General features: G+C 38.6%; 2 protein-coding genes across 2 annotated transcripts in view; one reads left to right on the top strand and one right to left on the bottom strand.

Moving 5' to 3' along the window:
* Positions 1 to 21,008, top strand: part of LOC124158984 — an 801,817-nt gene that overhangs the window by 146,214 nt on the left and 634,595 nt on the right. The window lies entirely within an intron of this gene.
* The window catches only part of LOC124158985, a 279,907-nt gene that overhangs the window by 138,960 nt on the left and 119,939 nt on the right, over positions 1 to 21,008 (bottom strand). The window lies entirely within an intron of this gene.

Here is a 21,008-nt window from a genome sequence, read left to right as displayed (position 1 = left end):
ACTTATTGCAGGTTAATAAGGACCCAAATTAAATGAAAATGTGAAGGCAGAATAATTATTCTTGAAATTGACGTATCGTAAAAATAAACGATTTTAATTTCTCTTGGTGAATACTATTGAGAAATATTTCTCGGGTTCTCAGTCAGGTTAATTATTTTATAAAAAAATTTAATAAAAGAATTTACCTGTCTGAGAACCCGAGAAATATTCCTCTATCGTAACAATGTTTGCTAATATAATGCTTTGATCTTTTAGTTTTATCATTATCGGCATTCAAGTTCTTCCTGCTAGGGTTGCTACCTCAAAACGGGAGGCCAGGTTTACCATTCTTCGGGGGGGTGGAGAATATTTTCTCAACGCCGGAATCCGTAGAGCGGAAACCAATTTGGTAGAGCTCTGAGCTACCGGCCCTAGGGTCCCGGATTCAAATTCTGGTGAAGCCTTCTTGCATCCCTAGCGAAATGTCCTCGCCTTTGCGAATTTTAAGTCTTGTTTCGTAGAGGTCCTCCAGTTTTGAATGTGTGACATTCAAACGATCATAGCTTAACTCGACCTTAGCTCCATCCACACCCATCAAAACAGCCTTCCGGTTCATGCAGTGATCATTCATTCTGAGAAGCTAAAGGTGCGTGAATCTTCGCCTTGGGGTGAAGGCAATTCACCTGGGACTTGTTGCCAACAGTAGTATATCACTAGAAAATTTTCTAAACGTGCGGACTTCTCTTGCATATAAATTCGCTAACTATTATACTTTTCTGGGAAAAGGTTTTCGGCTGCCCAATTTGAGTGTTATATTTCATGAAGTAAATAACTTTGATCTTAAAAAATCGTGAGGTAACTCCCACTTATTGGGAGCGCCTTCTTCGAACTGCTTGGCAGCAATTTATAGCAAAGGCGTAAAAGTTTGCCCACACATCGCATGTCCGGTGGATTTCACGTTTATTTTTTGATCGCCGATTTTGTAACTCGATTTTTTTATCCACTTGAGACGTGTTGACGATATATCATGGGGCCAAAGCCATGCTCCAGCAGTATAAATTGTTGGGTGTGGCCATCCTCCGGAGAATCGTCATCGCATCTCCTGGCAATTTCCTCAGGGTAAGATTCTGTCGGGAGGTGGGAGGGACTGAGCCTGATGGTGTAGCACCTTGATTTGGTGCCCAGGGTGGCTTTAGTTTCAGTGAAAACCTACTCGAGGAAAACATCGAGTAGTTAGCGGCTCTTTGCTTTACATATATATACGTATTTGAAATCTTAAGGTGCTAGTAAGTAGGGAGAATGTATCGAGAGCGCATTAGACTATATAACGTTTACTAGGTATTCCGACGGTATGCTTGTTACGCGGATGAATGCTGCAATTAATTTAAATATTCACCTCTTGTCTGAAAGTTAGTTCAGTATTTTCGAGTGAGAAAATTACATCTATTGTTATCTTTCGTTTTTTTTAAATCTTTCCATCTTTTCCGGGAATTCATATCTACGACAGGGAATTTTGAAACCAATATTTACGATTTCAATCCATTCCTACCATTCCTTCGAATCATTATTGAATTTCTCTACGTAGTGCCATTGCACCGGAGTCTACAGAATTTGCCTAGGTATTTGAAATAATACTTTTTTCTATTTAATGTGAAGCAATGATCGTGTTGGCTTTCTTTATGTTTTCTTGGCAATTCAATTAATTGAGCACCGCGAACCCTTTGGTGGGGAAGGGTTCTTAGTTTTGCGAAATACGCCGATGATGGCAAAACTTAATGGTCAAAAGAGAATGTACCCAAACATTTTCACGATACTTTAATAAAAAATTAATCCGCCTTTGCCTCGAAAATTAATACGGGTTCATATTAACCTGCATTAAGTTATAAAAAATAAGCTAAGATAATATCAGTGAGGCTCATACCATGTGCTTATGTCCCTAGGAAATAATTCGGTTCAAGGCGGAGTCGCTCAATGTGCGTGAAGCCAGCGACGGCCCAGAGGTTGTTAGTACGAGCACCGACATCCACTGAGGCTCTATACATCCCTCCACAACTACCTACCTTCCCTGCGTGTTCATTTTCCATTTTTCACGGTCTTCGTCAACTGTTTCTTTCGCCACCCAGTCTCTTTGGTGGAAGATGCTAAGCTCTGTCAAAGATTCAGCACAAATTTCAAAACGCACCAGTTGGGTAGCGTTTTATTGTATGATTATTTTAAATTATTCGGTGTCCCTAGAAAGTTATATAATATCTAGAAAGGCTGAGTTCAAATCACAGCATGACGACCGCGGAGGTTAAATGCCATGTATTATTCATTATTCCAGCATCAGATGCTGGCTTAGATATCGAGCGGTTTTTTTAATGGCATTAGTTGAGAAACTGTTCCGTATAGTTGGAGAAATTTAAGTTCTATATTTACCTCAACGGAAGGTTCTTAGGTTATCGAAAGGAAAATATTCCCAATTTAATGGTTGCTAAGAAGTATGCTTTATTTAATTTATTTATTTTTGCTAGAACCAGTGAAGGACCCGTAGTAAACAAGAGATTTAAAGGGCGCCTCTCATCTTGTGTTTACTAGGCAGCCTTCTCTTCCATCCTTACTGCCCGCTGGAATCGTGAAACCAAATGTGTCATAGCGTTTGTTTTCCTCTATTTTGGAGGTGTTTGGAATCGTAAGTTTTTACAAATCTCATTCTAGGGTAGTCTCAGTAGGGACAACAGGTGCTTTTGATTTCCCGACGAAACCAAAGTGAAAGGTATAATGTGTTCATGAATTTTCTAGCTGCATCCCATATGTTACGCCTCATTTTGGAATAATGTTCCTCATGTCTATCATCCCTGTGGAAAGTTTGGATTCCACGAAAAGCGTGCTCTTGCAGTATCTCCTCCGTTAATGGTGAACTTTCACTAATATAAAAGTTTAAAGTTTAGTGGCGTATTAACGGGGATTTGATGTTCAACCTAATCTTAATCTAAAGGGGATAGCAACGATAGTTCATCGGATGTTGTCTCTTTATAAAATTATCCTTCCTTATTTCTTGATAATTATTTATTTTCATTTCAGTTGTAACATGTTCTTTGTTTCCGTTTTCACTGAGTTTGTTTTTCTCGATTTCTTTGATTTATGTTCCGTTAAAAATATCCCTCAGTGATTAATTAACTTAAATGCTTGCAAGAAATAATAGCGGGTGGATATTTGTTGTGCTACCTAAATTACTGAGGATTTTATGGTGAATTTTAAACGTTAACATATTGAGAAAGTTAGTGTAATCGTTGTGATTACTGTACGTAATACATTGTATTTCCCTTTCGAGTTACTTATTTTCATCGCAGTTGTGATATTTTGATTTTATTTGGCGTTCATATCGAGTACTTGACACTCCAATTTCTGTTTACATGCCTCTCGGAACTTTGGAATGAAGGAAATTTGACAGTGCTATCCTAAACCGAATCATTTATTCAAGTTTGTGGTGTCACCCATGGACAGCGTGTTGCAGCGGTTCCTTTTTCCTTGCATTGGCTCAGTTCAAATCGTGGTGATTTTTCGCTCCTTTAAAATCAGTCAAAAGCCTTTCTCTTTTGCTAGGATAGGACGTGACGCAGCTCTTATGGTCCAGCGCAGAAGTTTTCTCTTATGTGTTCATTGTATTTGTCACATTTTTGATAGATATTCAAGTCTTTCGTAGCCAACGTCTCAGTCGTTCGAGGCTATTCAGAAAATGTCCGGTCAGTGAAAAAGTTATCATTGTGTTGCTATAAATGTATTGGTAGTTGAATCTTTTTATAACCCGTGTTTTCTCAGAATGCACCAGATCCGCTAGAGCACGCAGTGGTTTGAGCGCTGTGCTGCTGCTGTGGAATTTCTACTCATGCATCACCGCGGGGATCTGAAAAGGACTGTAGGTGTCTTAAAGAATGAATTTCTCGACTTCAGACAGTTCAAAGTGGTCTCACAATCTTAACTTGTGGTAACTTATTGCTGAGTCAACTTTGCTTTTTTAAAAGAGAATGTTCGGGGAATTTTTTATGTCTCTCTGGAATCGCTTGCAATTTTCATCTTTCAACATTTTTTTAAGTCTCTGCTTGTATCCCTCTAATGATTACCCTCCTTATAGAAAAATATTTTTTTTGCCTCTCAAAAGAAACGAGTAGTGAGGGGATCTCAAGTTTAATGTGTGGCAAGGACTTTATCTGAAGGATGGGGTATTTCGTGCATGAATAGAAGGGATGAAATGGTTCATTTTTTTCTCGCCGGTCCTGTTTTGAAGGACACTCGCAGGAAGTTTTTTCGTATCTCCCCGTCAATAATAAATCCTGCCGGCTCCTCACTGTTGAAATATTTGTTGTAAAAAAGGGAATAATAATACACAGTACAAATGCGTTGTGTAAGTCGAAACTGACTTTTTTCTTAGAATAAATTTAAGATTATTCCATTCAGATAATTATCCTAAGAGTGACTCTCTAGATATCGAAGGCGTTCAATTGATCGTGCGTTAAACGTAACTTCCTCCAGTTAACGACTACCCAACTGATATAAATAAAGCTTAGGGTGAATTGTTGGATAGAGTGTACATTCCCGGTCGGGAAATGATCTCAATTTCACTCGACGAACATCCGATATCCATCTGTCCCACCTCGTGGCGTGAAGGATTGCCGATTTGAACCCACCCGAAACGCGGAGGAGAGAGAACCGGCAAGCCGAAAAGTGAAACGGCGTAGGCCGCTGGGAGATGTGTCGCCGACGATCGTGACTGCTGCCACTCAGAGATGACGGAGCACGTTGCGGGATTGGGAGGCCGAGAATGCCCACGCTCGGAGCATATCCCCGGGATATGGTGAAGTGAGGCAGGAAGAGAAAGAAGGGGTCCTCGGAGCACAGTTAAGTAAGCAAAAACCTTTCACCCCGGCCCTCCAAGGCCTCGTTCAAAAATACTATTAAGTCACGGAGCAAGTATGGTGGGGACGCGTCCTACAGGTGGAAGTTTGGTGGCTGCGTCAACCCACATTCGCATTTAGATGTCTTCGAATTAATCCCTGATTGTTATTTATGTGGCTGCTGAATAAGTGCCGTAATTCCTGGAACTAGTTATGTGTTTATTCTCGTTTTAATCGGTGCAAAAAAGGTAAATACGGCTTTACTCTCAAGTTATTTTTTTGTTTGTTAGCTCCCTCGATTTTTATACTACATGAACTTATTCTGTTTTCCCGCCTCATATCCACTAAGAGTCTGTGTACAGATGGCTTGCCTTCATTTTTAGTGTGGGCTTTGTCTAGGTGTCCTCCCCATATAGCATGTGGACCCTTAATGAATTATTGCCTTGTATTGTAAATAACCGCTAACCGTAATAGATTTGAACCCAATGGCCACCATGCAGCCCATAATATTATATTAGTCGGACGATGAAAGGGCATTGAAAGAGGACGCATCACTCTGTCTTGATCGGCCTTTTTTGGATTCCTATTACTTGTTTTTCTAGATGAGGTAAAGAGGAGACAGAAGGAAATATTAGAAATATAGAATATTATTGTTGGGAATAGGGGAGAGAAACCCATCATCGCGGTGCCGGGTTTTGCCGGGTATTGAAAAATTGGTCATGTTTGGGCTACTGTATCTCAGCGACGGATCAAGTTTATGCAAAATGGGATATAAATCCATAATTTGCTATCATTCATGAGTATTTACTTTAAATTTAAGTCTCTATAAAAAAGCCATTTTGGAATTCTGTCTGGTTTATTCCGATTGCTGACCACTGTGTGTCGGCTAGATCCTTCCCTAATGAAAGGCACTGAGGGAACCACGGCTTAAAGTTCCATCCGACGGACGTACTGTTTCACTTGAAGTCCACTCAAGCAGGGATTGGGCAGTTTTATGAAAAACTCAACCACCGCCGGGATTTGAACCCGTGCCTGCGGGTGGGAAGCCAACACGCAAGTCACGACTCCAAACCGATCTCCATTTACCTATATATTCAATATAAAAATTTACTGCCGAGAGAATGCTGCGTAATTATTTTCATATTTAAGATAATGAAAAGTTTTGACTACTGTTTACCGTATGTACCCTATAATGTTAAAAATGATGGTAAATACATCGCTTCCAGTTCAACCGTAGCCGAAGTGGAATTCCGGCACGTCGATTGCCAGACACCCACTCGGCCGAGCAACTCCAGACTCCGGCGACGGAAAAATGTGGAAAAGTGACTCCGTTAACGCTTTGGAGAAGAGAGCTGCGGGCGCTTTTCGTTTCCTTCCTGTCTCAGCATCCAAACAGTTGCCGGTCGTCTTTGGGCGTCCGCACATAATTTGTCCTTTCTCTTAAAATCGGAAATCATGTGTCGATTCTATTTTCGCGATTCAAGTGCTCGGAGAAGCTTTGTAGAAGTGGCTGGTACGGGCGTGATCTACGTGTCATTCCGTTTGTTGCGTCAAAGTTTTCGTCATGGTACTTGTTTTCTGCGATGTTATACTCATGTCCCTGTACGGGTCATGCAAATGAAAATGGATTCCAGATATTTTTGCGTTAATCAATATAGTAGTGCACGAAACTAGGTGTGACGAATAAATTATCTCGCAAAATTCATCACAAGTAATACTACTCGATTACTGTGATATAGAATATTATTTTATGCTATTTGTTTTATCTGATTTCGTAAAATGTAGGATTCCATTAACTCTCTACTCATTGTATTTCATTTTCTTCCAATTGATAAGGTGGTCGACTCCTGAGCAGGGAACATGGAAGCGAGGATTTCGCATGTTGGTTTTTTTTATATGATGTCTTTCAAATTTTTCTTTTACTGATGTTATCGATTCACCATTCTTTTTATGGTTTGTCCTGAAAATTTCAATTTCCTGCGTGATGATATTTTTTCATAATAAATGCTAACTACATTTGGAATACCAATGAATTCTGTCATTGAATATGACCAATTAAGTCAGTCACCAATGAATATTGTAGAAACACTGGAAAATGCTTGAGGAATACCAATCTATTCGGAAGGAACACTGCTGGGTAGTATTCCTGAGTCTCAGTAGGAATACACTTGAAATACAAGGAATACGGATGGCTAATAAATACCGTGGGAGTACTGTAAACATTTACCTCGGGATCCGAATTTAGAAATCAGATTTTTCCGAAATTTCCCTCCACCCCTCGTCTCGGTCGGGTGAATGGAATTTTTCCGGGGAAAGGGGAAAGGCTGGTTCTTTGTGACTCACGGCGCTAATTTTGCGGCTCCCCGTTTAGTTTGCGCTGCCCGGCAGTTATTCGCGTGCCGCTAATGGTGGTTTTCATCGGGTAACGCAGGTTTTTAAGAAACTGGTCAGCTGGAATATTCGGTGTATGTCGGCATATATTGTCTGCGGTCGAAGGGCAAATCGTTAATTTATTCCTCACGTCCATTTCGGTTTTGGGTGGACTATTAAGCGGTTCTTAGTCTCCAAGGTACCGGTGTAAAGTTCCCGATGAAATTCGCACCACAAATTCCCCGTGCTTTAAGATTTGATTTAGTACCAATTGCTCTGAGACCATTTAGAGACAATGCCTTGTCTTACACCTACTAAGATATGCATACTCTCCCATATCTTGTGAATACAGTTTATCAGCAGGAACTTTTTTTTATCGGAGGATTTTGCACGTCGCCTTTATCAATATATACCCACGCGAATCTAGTAAATATGTAAGAAAATTTGTTAATGTCGTTACAAAGCCAGATATCGAAGTCGGGTAGTGCAAAGGCAGTATATGATGCTTTTGACCATTCGAGAGCTAACATGCCGTGATTTTATATTCCCAGTCTATCATGCTCAAATGTCTAAAATATGGAACTATTTGATTCATGGCGCACGAATATTTTTGCGTTATCCAGGTCTTGATGTTAGTGTAGAAACGACGTTTTTTATTTTTTCCCGGGGATCTTTCCTGGCTAATAATTGTCGAGGGAGTGGAGACTTCGGGTGTATTTTAGCATCAAGACGCGAGAAACCACAACAATATTGGTAAAACACAAATGGCCCTCGAAGTTCTGAGCATATTTAATTTATTTTAAATGAGACCGACACTCTTTCTTTGAATCCTCGTTTTGGGTAGCTTTAAGGAAGAAATACTTTTTCTTCCATAAGGTAAGGAAGAAATACTTTTTCTAACTTAGTGTTGGACTTGGAAGTAAAATTTCGAAGGCGCAGCATACGGGCTTAATTTTCGCGACGTGTAGCCCACGCTGGAGTCCTCGCCGATTATATATACTGCGAGAAATGGTCACTAACGATTCAAAATTGGGTGCCATGATTTAAGATGTGCAAAACTAAAATTGAGTAACATTAGAACGATGGTTTGATCTCTGAATTGTTCTCGGTTTTTCTTCCGCGTCAGTTAGCTTGTGGACAGCAATTTTGCTTGCTATCTTACCAGTGTCTTCAGGTAGGAGGATCAGCTGAAGACGGTAGGATAGTCAGCGAAACTGTTGCTCAAAAGCCAGCGGACGCGAAAAACCCAGGAAAAAATTCGGAGACTAAAATTGATTATCGAGTATACATCCTAGTAATAAGCATTTTCTGAAATATTCACGATCTTATTTTCGGTAGACTCGGCGGCTGTGTCGCGGCGTAAGATAGTTTTCGTTATGTCGGCGGCGCATCGGCGCACACCTCTACATCGTGGCTGAATCTTATAATGCGACCACCATCGTCAAATTCTAAGAGAATGCATGCCCCTGACTTCCAAAATGGCGGAAGTTGGGGAAAATATATGCCAGCGGAAAGGCAATGCGAATGTCCTTCAATGTTTCCCACCATGCCTACCTGACTCCCATTCATCTTCACTCAACTATCTCCCTTCATCGCTCTTTGGCCTTCCCCGGGCCAGCTCATTATGGAACGCTAGATGATAATGATGAGCGCAATTGGAATTTGGATCTACCCTAGCGTGACCGATAATTAATAAGCGAGCCTTCCACACTGTTGGGGGATTGCCCTCGGCTTGACTACGTTCGCTTGATGTATCGTCCTCGAAAGGGATTCGTTCTTCCCGTCGCAGAATATCTTCTTGCGGAATTTTTACCCGTTCTCCCCGTTCGTGAAAACAAGTCCTCTTCGCTGCGCAAGTCCCTCCGAGTGTGTTGGATTTAGATATTAAAAAAAAAACTGGAATCGAAGGGTGCTAAAACTCCTTGCCGGGGCGCTAATTCAAAACCAATCAATCGGACATATTTCCCCTTCATCGTGATGAATCGTACCTAATGACGCCTTAAGCGTGATTATAGTCTATCCGTTGCAATTACCTGTTGGCTAGAGGGCTCGGGGACTCGAGCCGACGGTTTTCCCGGTCTCAGCAGGAGAAGAAATATGAACCGGCCGGAGCAAGAGTCCTCACCCTCTATTTAATTGATTTATCTCCGCCAATGTTGATTAGTAAAGGCCTGGGCCAGAAACACGCGTTCGTGTAGTGATCGCGGAACCGGGTCCAGGTGACTAACACAGCTAATACTCGGGCCTCCTCCTGATCTATTAGTAGATGAGAATGATTGGAGGGAGGTCTTTGGTAGAAATTGATTCCCGTGGAAAACGAAGAAAACCTGAAATTTTAGAAAATGTCGATATAATTTTGGAATTGCTTTTTTAATCGATGTGTTGTTTGTTGTACTTGGTCCATACTCCAAGTGGATTATGAATGGCTGAAGAATAAAGAAAATAATTATTTAAAATGCTTAAGGTTAACAATGGAGAAAAGGAGGCTATGCATCCATTGGTGTTTTTCTAGGAGTCATCCCGTCTTCCGCCAAAAGTGGGATTTATATAAACTCTTATTCCAGAAATTCTGCGTCATAAAATTTACCTGTATTTGTAAAACTCACTGCAGTATTATCTCTATGGTAAACTTTATCGTATTTTAGGTAAAGGCAACTTTGACAAGGGTCTATCCCAAGTCCAACTACTCGTATAATTCCAAGATTTCAGTTATGCCACGATCCAATTTTTAATGGCTACAGGAGACCTTTATTTATTTATATTTTTCTAGCCATAATACCTCACCACATCTTTGTAATGATAGTGTCAGCTTTTAAACAAATGAGGAAATTGGACCGGTTGAGCGAAATAGATGCGTCCACTTAAGGCTAGCGTGCCACCCCTGGAAAACTGTGCCAATCGCCCATAAGGACACGAGACGGCTGGGCATTTACTCTGGTTACTGAAAGCAATCGCTAAGTCAATTTAGCGAAGAAATTGGGTACTCTCGCCATGATGGTTCCATTGTCTTTAGTAGCTTTAGGTAAGCCCTGGGAATTTATTCCGACTCTTTCGTCGATAAAGGTTAGCTGCTGCTATCGCTTGCTAGCCATGAAACGGTAATGCAACAATCAAAGTAGAGGTCGCTAATTTATGCTCTAATTAGAGTTAGCGCCCGTTTATCATAACCAGAATAAACGTCCTGGGTTTTATTTTGGTTCTTTCGTCGATAGAGGTTAGTTCTGATAAAGATTACATTGCCGCGCCATGAGTAAATAATAAAACAATTTTTATCGAGAGTCTCTGATTTCTTTGCTACTCGAGTTAGCGATCGCAAACAATAACCAGAATAAACGCTCAGATATAATGGTCTCGGACGGTAGCTTAGATAATCCGGGTGGATTCGGGCACGGTCTCGGATGAGCAAGGTATTCGTACGAGGGCCAACCCTGTCTTTCGCGCTCGTTCACAGTCATCTGGTGTGAATGCGAGTATCAAAATTCAACTCGGTACGATGTGGTGGTCCTACCACCTTTCTCGGCAGGAGAGAGTGGTCAAGATCAAACGCGTATAATACCTCTTACAATAATCCTTGAAAAGCGATCGGGAGTCATCCGGGGAGGGATGAGAGGGAAGGGTTGTTTGGGTAGAGGAACACTTTCTCCTCTGTCGGCCCCGTGTTTACGAAACGCGTTTGAGTCGGCCGGAGGGTGATGTGGGAGCCGTCTTAACTCTTTCCTCCCTTGAGCCTCAACCCCCCTGAGCATCTCTTTACACCACCCTCCGGTCACCCTTGAGATATTTTTTCCCTCCCTCGTTTTTGAGTTCATCTCTCCGTTCCCGTTTCCGTTCTTGTTTGCTTCATCTCTCAACTCTTCTATCTCCTCGGCCGGCTTGATTCGTGTTTTCCAAGAACCAGGAATCTGTACTTTCTCACCTACATAATATGTTTAGTTTCGGCACTAAATGAGCTCTCGGCTGAATGCCCGGGTATTCGGGTTCAAATCCGGGTTGCTTTGCTCGGAGTTGGGTGTCTCTCAAAACTCTTAATCTTCTCGCTCTTCTCTGACGTAAAGATGTGCCGCGTATGGATGATAGGAAAGATATTGACCCCGTTTATTGCCTCCGTAGTACCACTTTTGGCGGATTGATAACTCTTTTCGCAGGTCTTTATGTTTAGCTTGAGATTGAAGTGCATTTATTGAATGAAACAACCTCGCTAGTTAAATGATTTGAGATACTAAATGTACCAACCAAACTCATCCTTGATACCATTCGGCGTTTGTTTTTAATCGGTCATAACCTTAACAAATTTGTACAGCGGTTTTTTAGAAGCTGGTAGGATCTGTAGCGTTGAAAATTAAGGAATGTCCATGCTTGCGTTCTTCGGCGTAGGTTGGCCTGATAGGGAATCATTTATGGTTCTATCATTGGGACGTGGGTTTTTCAATTGTTATATTAATGCGGCTCCAAAATCTTGTTGCCTCGATCGTCATGAAGAACTTTTTTCGCGCGGCCCGCTTCTCCCTCCTGTTTTGGAAAAGACTCCTAGTTCCTATATTTTTTGCGATTCTGACACGTTATCTGTTCTCGTGTTTTTCAGCACCCCCATCTGGAGACATTTATTTGTCAACTTTCCGGAATTTCAATCTATTTCCCGTCGCGGATCGACGTAGCAAGTAGAAAGTTTGCTCTCTTCGGTTATTGGGTTTTGGGGCTCAGGGCAAGCAGGAAGAGACATTCTTGCGTATAGAGTCAGAGAGAGGGAGAGAGAGAGAGAACTGATCGTGTGCATCTTGTGTGTTGTGTGTTCCCTATGTGGATTTCCTTCAAGACGAGTGGAACACGTAAAGTCGTGACGAAAGGGGACACCGTATTGGAAAAAAAGCTACTTGCTCGGAAAGCGGAAACGATTCATTTTAAGGGAAGATTGCTCGGTTGTCCGGAAAAAGAAGCTTTATTTTTCAAGTCGGGTGATGGCGGTGAGATTGTAATCGAAGCGAACCCGAGGAACATTCCCGATGGAGGCAATGGATTTGGGACGGCCTCCTTCCTTACCTTTGTCACTCTGAAGACTTTTCCTTTCCGCACAACTCCGAAGGCATTAGGCGAGGTTCCAACGAAATAGAACCCGGGTAACCTGTTCGATTTCTTGTATCTTCGTTTTTGTGGGGCGAAGAGAAAATGTTGGCTGGATTTCTTAGATATGTCGAATCTTAATGCTTGATGTCGAACTGTGTTTATTCGACCGCGACATCAAATTTTCGCATCCTGACAGGAGGCTAATGAGACGATTAACGTGTGCATTCCGCTTATAAACTTGAATTGAGATGGAAAGATTTGGGTCTATCTGCAAGGTGTGCCAACTTCCTTTTGGACTGCTCTTCAGGTAACGAGATAAATTTTTCCTTTAAAATTCAAGCTTCAATTTACGAGCTCAAAGGGTTGAAGAGCCATTTAACCTCGTCATGGCAATATTTATAGCGTGGTTTTACACTGTTTGACGGTGAAGTCAACCCGGTAGGGGCTATATTAATGTGTTTAGGGGGCAAATTTGGTTCTCTCTCGTTTATGTCTTGGACTCTGGCAGATATAAGGAACTTTCTTTGTCACCTAATCAGCGCTTGCTATGGACTTTCAGTGAAGTATTCAAGGATTTGGCCGTTTTAATGTCGTTAGTTTCTAGAATACAGTATTTCAGTTAAAACTTTAAAGTGAAGACCAAAAAAGTTTTTATTATTTGAATTTACGAATATTGTTGGGATTTTTTTGGCGCCTGCCGATCCATAAATCTGATTTCCTCTCAGGAAAATTTGGGGCTTTCCTACACGTAAGCGCTTAAAGAAATGCAATTCGATCTGTTTATGTTATATTGATCTTTCATAAATTCATAAATTATGCTGTAAATGGCCCTAATTTTGGCGATTTATCGCTTCAGGTAACTTAAATGGTGTTTGATTGTAGCTGCTCCAAATTTAACTTGCGCCGTCAATCAAGCAACTTCCGGCATTCCATACTCTCAGCTATTTTATGCCCTGCTGACTTTCTTCATGGCGCCAATTTAAGGACTGTTGAGCATCATGAGCTTTGCATCTTGGGGTGAGCTTTTGATGGGATTAGCAGCCACAAATTAGTCAGAATCCGTTTCATGCTCCCCGCTACATTATATTTTCCTCGATCTCGGTCGTAGAAAAAAAAGTTATTCAACCGTGCTCCTTGATTTACGGGTACGATTAAAAACATTTTGATTTGCATTTTGATGAATAGGTTTAAGGGCTACGAGCCGTTTTTTTTGTCACTCCCTCATTTTTTTGTGGCCCAAGCTAACCTTTCGTTCGGAGCACGCGTGCTGTTATATAGTGTCACTGCCATCGCCCGCGGTATAAATGCAGTAAAAAATTGGTTCTATAGAATCTTCTGGAGCACGTGACTCTTATTCCTCCCTTTATTAACGTCCCTATAATAGCTGCAATTTGATTCACTGATTGGGTGATTGATACAAATTAGTAGCCTAACTGGTGATAGGTGTGGATATTTGGCTTATTGTACGTAAAAGTAAAAAAAAATTCATCGGGAGGAAAAATCTGAAATCTTTAGAAAGTCGATAAGTTTTCGAGATATATCGACTTGAATTAACATGGGAGCCTTATGGGACTAAAATTGTTTAGGTTTTTTTCGGTATTTATAAATGCGTCAGGAACATGAGATTCCCTGGAGGAAAACTAGATTTTTTGGTTGATTTTTTGGTGTGGTTGTCATTGCGATAAATTGATATTTAGTATTTTTTATGATTTTTTGAAAGTGCCCCATGCTTTTCTTATGGCACTACGTTAGGATTTTTTTTGACCAACTTGCAGTCATCACAGGACAAATTCCTTGAAACGCAAGATACTAGATTTTTTGGTTGATTTTTTGGCTATCTCGAAATTTTCATATGTCAAAACAATTCCGAGGAATAAACGATTTCGACTTTCCATTGTAGAGGTGGTCGAATTTTCAATCTTGGATTTCGGCGTTGAGACATGTGCCATATGAAAATTTGGAATCTTTAAGAAAAACCGTTAGAGGGTTCTCCGAACCCTCACGTTTGAGCTTACTTTCGCCGTAACCCTCTTGGTTATTTCATAATTAAATTCCGAAAAATGTCCTGCAAGCGAAAAATCATTGTCGCCATTTTTTTGTGGAGCATGCAATCTTGAATATCTTAGCAACCGTTTAAGCTAGAGGAATGAAATTTTCAGAGTAATAATATTATTAAAATGGTCAACTTTTGCAATGATGACCATTCCGCTCGATCGATTCATGTGCGAGTTATATCGATACGAATCTCCTTGGATACGCTTTAATCGCTAATAACTTTTTTATTAATCGAGTTTTGAACATGAATGTCATACAAAATACGACTGAAAATGTCATTCATCCGACAAAAGTTAAATCAGGCGAATCGATTGATTAGACTCGAAGTTATGATCGATACAAGGTTGTATTCGATTGAGCCATTTTTTGGGCTTATTTACATAGTTACGGAAATAAAAATTTTAACAATATGTAAGGAAAAAAATGAATTATGCGCACACATAAATTATTTAGATGAATTATGTTTCCTACTGAAGATACATCGATTTGAATTTATATCTTTTTGTATTAGGCCCCCGTAAGAAAAAAACGCATCCCGTCTGTCTACGTCACCAATATAAGAACATAGGCTAAATTTTGAATGCGGGGATATTAGAGAAGGCAGGGATAAGGGAGTGACCATAGAAGGGATATCAATAGGATTGCGGATTTTACAGTACAGATGTCAGCAGTGTCTAAAGTACGATTCGATTAGTATAGCAAATACGCAAATTGGCATAACTTGATAAGTGTGTACGTTGGACCAATGAAACTTGGTAAACAGGTACATCTTGGTATTCCTCACGATACTCTATGGTAGTATGTTTTGTATTCAGTCTCACGTTCGATATATATCGAATCTACTTTTTCTTAAAATATATCGAATTGCTATAACATGTAGGATTTAACATTCAAGGACATAGTTTACTAGGGATTAAATAGTAGATACCCATAGACTGGATTTAAAACCAATAGCATTGCGGATTTTACAGTACAGATGTCAGTATGATCGAAAAATCGATTCGATTATTATAGCAAATACGTAAATGGGCATAACTTCCATAGATTTACCGTTGGATCAATGAAAATTGGTGATTGGGTACATATTGGTATTCCTCACGATGCTCAATGAAAATTTGTTTTGTACGTAGTCTCACATTCGATATATATCGAATCTACTTTTTCTTAAAATGTATCGAATTGCTATAACATGTAGGATTTTGCATCCAAGGACATAGTTTACTAGGGATTAAATAGTAGATACCCATTGACTGGATTTTAAACCAATAGCCTTGCGGATTTTACAGTACAGATGTCAGTATGATCGAAAAATCGATTCGATTATTATAGCAAATACGTAAATGGGCATTACTTCAATAGATTTACCGTTGGATCAATGAAATTTGGTGATTGGGTACATATTGGTATTCCTCACGATGCCCAATGAAAATTTGTTTTTTACGTAGTCTCACATTCGATATATATCGAATCTACTTTTTCTTAAAATGTATCGAATTGCTATAACATATAGGATTTTACATCCAAGGACATAGTTTACTAGGGATTAAATAGTAGATACCCATTGACTGGATTTTAAACCAATAGCCTTGCGGATTTTACAGCACAGATGTCAGTATGATCGAAAAATCGATTCGTTTATTATAGCAAATACGTAAATGGGCATAACTTCAATAGATTTACCGTTGGATCAATGAAATTTGGCAAATGTGCACATCTTGGTATTCTTCACAATGCCCAACATAAATATGTTTTGTATGTTGTCTAACGTGCGATATTTATCGAATATGCTTTTTCCTCAAATATATCGAACTGCTATAACAAATAGGATATTACATCCAAGGGCATAGTTGACCAGGTTTTATATAGTAGATACCCATAGACAGAAAGTTAAACCAATAGCATTTCGAGTTTTACAATACAGATGTCAGTATGATCGAAAAATCGATTCGATTATTATAGCAAATACGTAAATTGGCATAACTTCAATACTATATCCGCTGGACCAATGAAATTTCGTGAATGGGTAAATCCTGGTATTTCTCACAATGCCCAATGGAAATATGTTTTGTATGTAGTCTAACGTTCGATATATATCGAATCTACTTTTTCTTAAAAGATATCGAATTGCTATAACCTATAGGATTTTACATGTAGGGACATAGTTGACCAGGAATTTTAAAGAAGTTACCCATACACTGGAAGTTAAACCAATAGTATTGCGGATTTTAAAGTACAGATGTCAGTATAATCGAAAGATCGATACGATAATTATAGCAAATACGCAAATTGGCATAACTTGATTGCTTTATAAGTTGGACCAAAGAAATTTTGGGAATGGGTATATCATGATATTTCTCACAATGCCCAATAGAAATATGTTTTGTATATGGTCTCACATGCGATATATATCGAATCTTCGTTATCCAAATTATATCGATTTGCGTTAAAATTTAGGAATTTACATCCACAGGCATTGTTGACCAGGAATTATAGAGTAGATGACTATGAACTGGAATTATAATATACAGCGTTGCGGATTTTACAGTGCAGATGGCATTTTAATCGAAAGATCGAATCGATTATTGTAGCAAATATGCAAATTGGCATAATTTAAATAGTATATGCGTTGGACCAATGAAATTTGGTGAATGGGTACACATTGGTATTCCTCACAATGCCCAATGGGAAGATTTTTTGTATGTGGTCTCTCATTCGATATATATCGAATATACTTTTTCTTAAAATATATGGAATTGTTATAACACATCGGAATTTACATCAATGGGCAAAGTTGACCAGGAATAATATGGTGAATGGCCATTGACCGGAATTAAAATCAAACGCATTGCGAATTTTACATTACAGATGCAGTATAATCGAATGATCGAATCGATTATTATAGAAAATACGGAAAATGGCATAACTTGATTCGTATATTCTTTGGACCAATGAAATTTGGTGAATGTGTACATCCTGATATTCTTCACAAAGCCCAATCGAATATGTTTTCCATTTACTGTCTCATTAGATGTATATCGATTCAGCGTTTTCTTAAAATATATATTGAATTGCTATAACATGCAGGATTTTACATCCGCGGGCGTATTTGACCATGAAATATAGGGTAGATGACCTAATGGGAAGATAAATCAATAGGATTGCGAATTTATATTTTCACATGTGAGTAAACTTGACAATTCGTTATGATTATGGTAGCAAATATGCTAATTTGCGTATCTTTTTTACTACTGATGTTAGACAAAAGAAATTTTATGAATATGTTTATTAAAGCATTGTTCATGCTGCACCAATGAAATATATTCGTTTGTTATGCTCCCATTCGACACCTATCGAATATACCTTTTGTAAAATATATCGAACTGCTATTACTTACCAAATATAACATCAACGGAGACAGTTGAACATTCTTCGGTTCTTTCTCCAATTTAAGTTTCATAACCGTATTTATATATTTATTGTAATCAATGCGTTTTGTTGTTATAAACCTTCCTTAGATCTAGAAAAATGACAGCATTGAGAGACATACATCGTCAGAGAAATCCGAACATTACTTCATTATTCGAGACATATTTATTCGAATAATCATTTCATTAGTCACTGTTCATTTATTTTCTAATAATGATGTATTTAATTTCATTAAGTCTGCTGTATTCAAACGCTAAAAATAAAAAATAAAGGTGATATAATCCTAGGTTAAGGGCTAAAATAAGAAAAATCGGCTACATTTCATAAGTTCATCTATCGTACACTATATATTTTTCTACATTGCGCAATTCATTCATATCAAAATGGTTTCCCGAAGCATTGATCACCGTGGTTACTAAGAAGGTCTTAAGTATTTTTGACAGTGAATGAGCGTATTGTCCGCATATTTCACTCATTCAAACGATATTTGGGGTGTTTCTTTCGCTTTTTGAACCACTTATGGGCATATGACTCGGAAACATGTAACACAACTATGTTCCCACCCCCCTAATTACCCGCTTGATGAATTCAAGCGCCCAATCGACTCGTTAACGTCCCTATAATAGCTGCGATTTGATTCACTGATTGGGTGATTGATACAAATTAGTAGCCAAACTGGTGATAGGTGTGGGTAAATGGAATATTGGACGTAAAAGTAAAAAAAAATTCATCGGGAGGAAAAATCTGAAAAGTTGAAAAAGTCGATTAGTTTTCGAGATATATCGACTTGAATTAACATGGGAGCCTTATGGGACTAAAACTTTTTCACTTTTATTATGTATTTTTAAATATGTGAGGAACATGAGATTCCCTTGGTAAAAACTAGATTTTTTGGTTGATTTTTTGGTGTGGTTGTCAATGAGATGAATTAATATTTAGTATTTTTTATGATTTTTTGAAAGTGCCCCATGCTTTTCTTATGGCACTACGTTAGGATTTTTTTTGACCAACTTGCAGTCATCACAGGACAAATTCCTTGAAACGCAAGATACTAGATTTTTTGGTTGATTTTTTGGCTATCTCGAAATTTTCATATGTCGAAACAATTCCGAGGAATAAACGATTTCGACTTTCCATTGTAGAGGTGGTCGAATTTTCAATCTTGGATTTCGGCGTTGAGACATGTGCCATATGAAAATTTGGAATCTTTAAGAAAAACCGTTAGAGGGTTCTCCGAACCCTCACGTTTGAGCTTACTTTCTCCGTAACCCTCTTGGTTAATTCATAATTAAATTCCGAAAAATGTCCTGCAAGCGAAAAATCATTGTCGCCATTTTTTTGTGGAGCATGCATTCTTGAATATCTTAGCAACCGTTTAAGCTAGAGGAATGAAATTTTCAGAGTAATAATATTATTAAAATGGTCAACTTTTGCAGTGATGACCATTCCGCTCGATCGATTCATGTGCGAGTTATATCGATACGAATCTCCTTGGATACGCTTTAATCGCTAATAACTTTTTTATTAATCAAGTTTTGAACATGAATGTCATACAAAATACGACTGAAAATGTCATTCATCCGACAAAAGTTAAATCAGGCGAATCGATTGATTAAACTCGAAGTTATGATCGATACAAGGTTGTATTCGATTGAGCCATTTTTTGGGCTTATTTACATAGTGACGGAAATAAAAATTTTAAAAATATGTAGGGAAAAAAATGAAATATGCGCACACATAAATTATTTAGATGAATTATGTTTCCTAATGATGATACATCGATTTGAATTTATATCTTTTTGTATTAGGCCCCCGTAAGAAATACACGCATCCCGTCTGTCTACGTCACCAATATAAGAACATAGGCTAAATTTTGAAAGCGGGGATATTAGAGAAGGCAGGGATAAGGGAGTGACCATAGAAGGGATATCAATAGGATTGCGGATTTTACAGTACAGATGTCAGCAGTGTCTAAAGTACGATTCGATTAGTATAGCAAATACGCAAATTGGCATAACTTGATAAGTGTGTACGTTGGACCAATGAAACTTGGTTAACAGGTACATCTTGGTATTCCTCACGATACTCTATGGTAGTATGTTTTGTATTCAGTCTCACGTTCGATATATATCGAATCTACTTTTTCTTAAAATATATCGAATTGCTATAACATGTAGGATTTAACATTCAAGGGCATAGTTTACTAGGGATTAAATAGTAGATACCCATAGACTGGATTTAAAACCAATAGCATTGCGGATTTTACAGTACAGATGTCAGTATGATCGAAAAATCGATTCGATTATTATAGCAAATACGTAAATGGGCATAACTTCCATAGATTTACCGTTGGATCAATGAAAATTGGTGATTGGGTACATATTGGTATTCCTCACGATGCTCAATGAAAATTTGTTTTGTACGTAGTCTCACATTCGATATATATCGAATCTACTTTTTCTTAAAATGTATCGAATTGCTATAACATGTAGGATTTTGCATCCAAGGACATAGTTTACTAGGGATTAAATAGTAGATACCCATTGACTGGATTTTAAACCAATAGCCTTGCGGATTTTACAGTACAGATGTCAGTATGATCGAAAAATCGATTCGATTATTATAGCAAATACGTAAATGGGCATTACTTCAATAGATTTACCGTTGGATCAATGAAATTTGGTGATTGGGTACATATTGGTATTCCTCACGATGCCCAATGAAAATTTGTTTTTTACGTAGTCTCACATTCGATATATATCGAATCTACTTTTTCTTAAAATGTATCGAATTGCTATAACATATAGGATTTTACATCCAAGGACATAGTTTACTAGGGATTAAATAGTAGATACCTATTGACTGGATTTTAAACCAATAGCCTTGCGGATTTTACAGTACAGATGTCAGTATGATCGAAAAATCGATTCAATTATTATAGCAAATACACAAATTGGTATAACTTGAAAATTATACCCGTTGGACCAATGAAATTTGGCAAATGTGCACATCTTGGTATTCTTCACAATGCCCAACATAAATATGTTTTGTATGTTGTCTAACGTGCGATATTTATCGAATATGCTTTTTCCTCAAATATATCGAACTGCTATAACAAATAGGATATTACATCCAAGGGCATAGTTGACCAGGTTTTATATAGTAGATACCCATAGACAGAAAGTTAAACCAATAGCATTTCGAGTTTTACAATACAGATGTCAGTATGATCGAAAAATCGAT

This window comes from Ischnura elegans, chromosome 5 (assembly GCF_921293095.1).
Source record: "Ischnura elegans chromosome 5, ioIscEleg1.1, whole genome shotgun sequence".
Taxonomy (NCBI): domain Eukaryota; kingdom Metazoa; phylum Arthropoda; class Insecta; order Odonata; family Coenagrionidae; genus Ischnura; species Ischnura elegans.
This window is presented reverse-complemented; position numbering and strand designations above follow the sequence as displayed.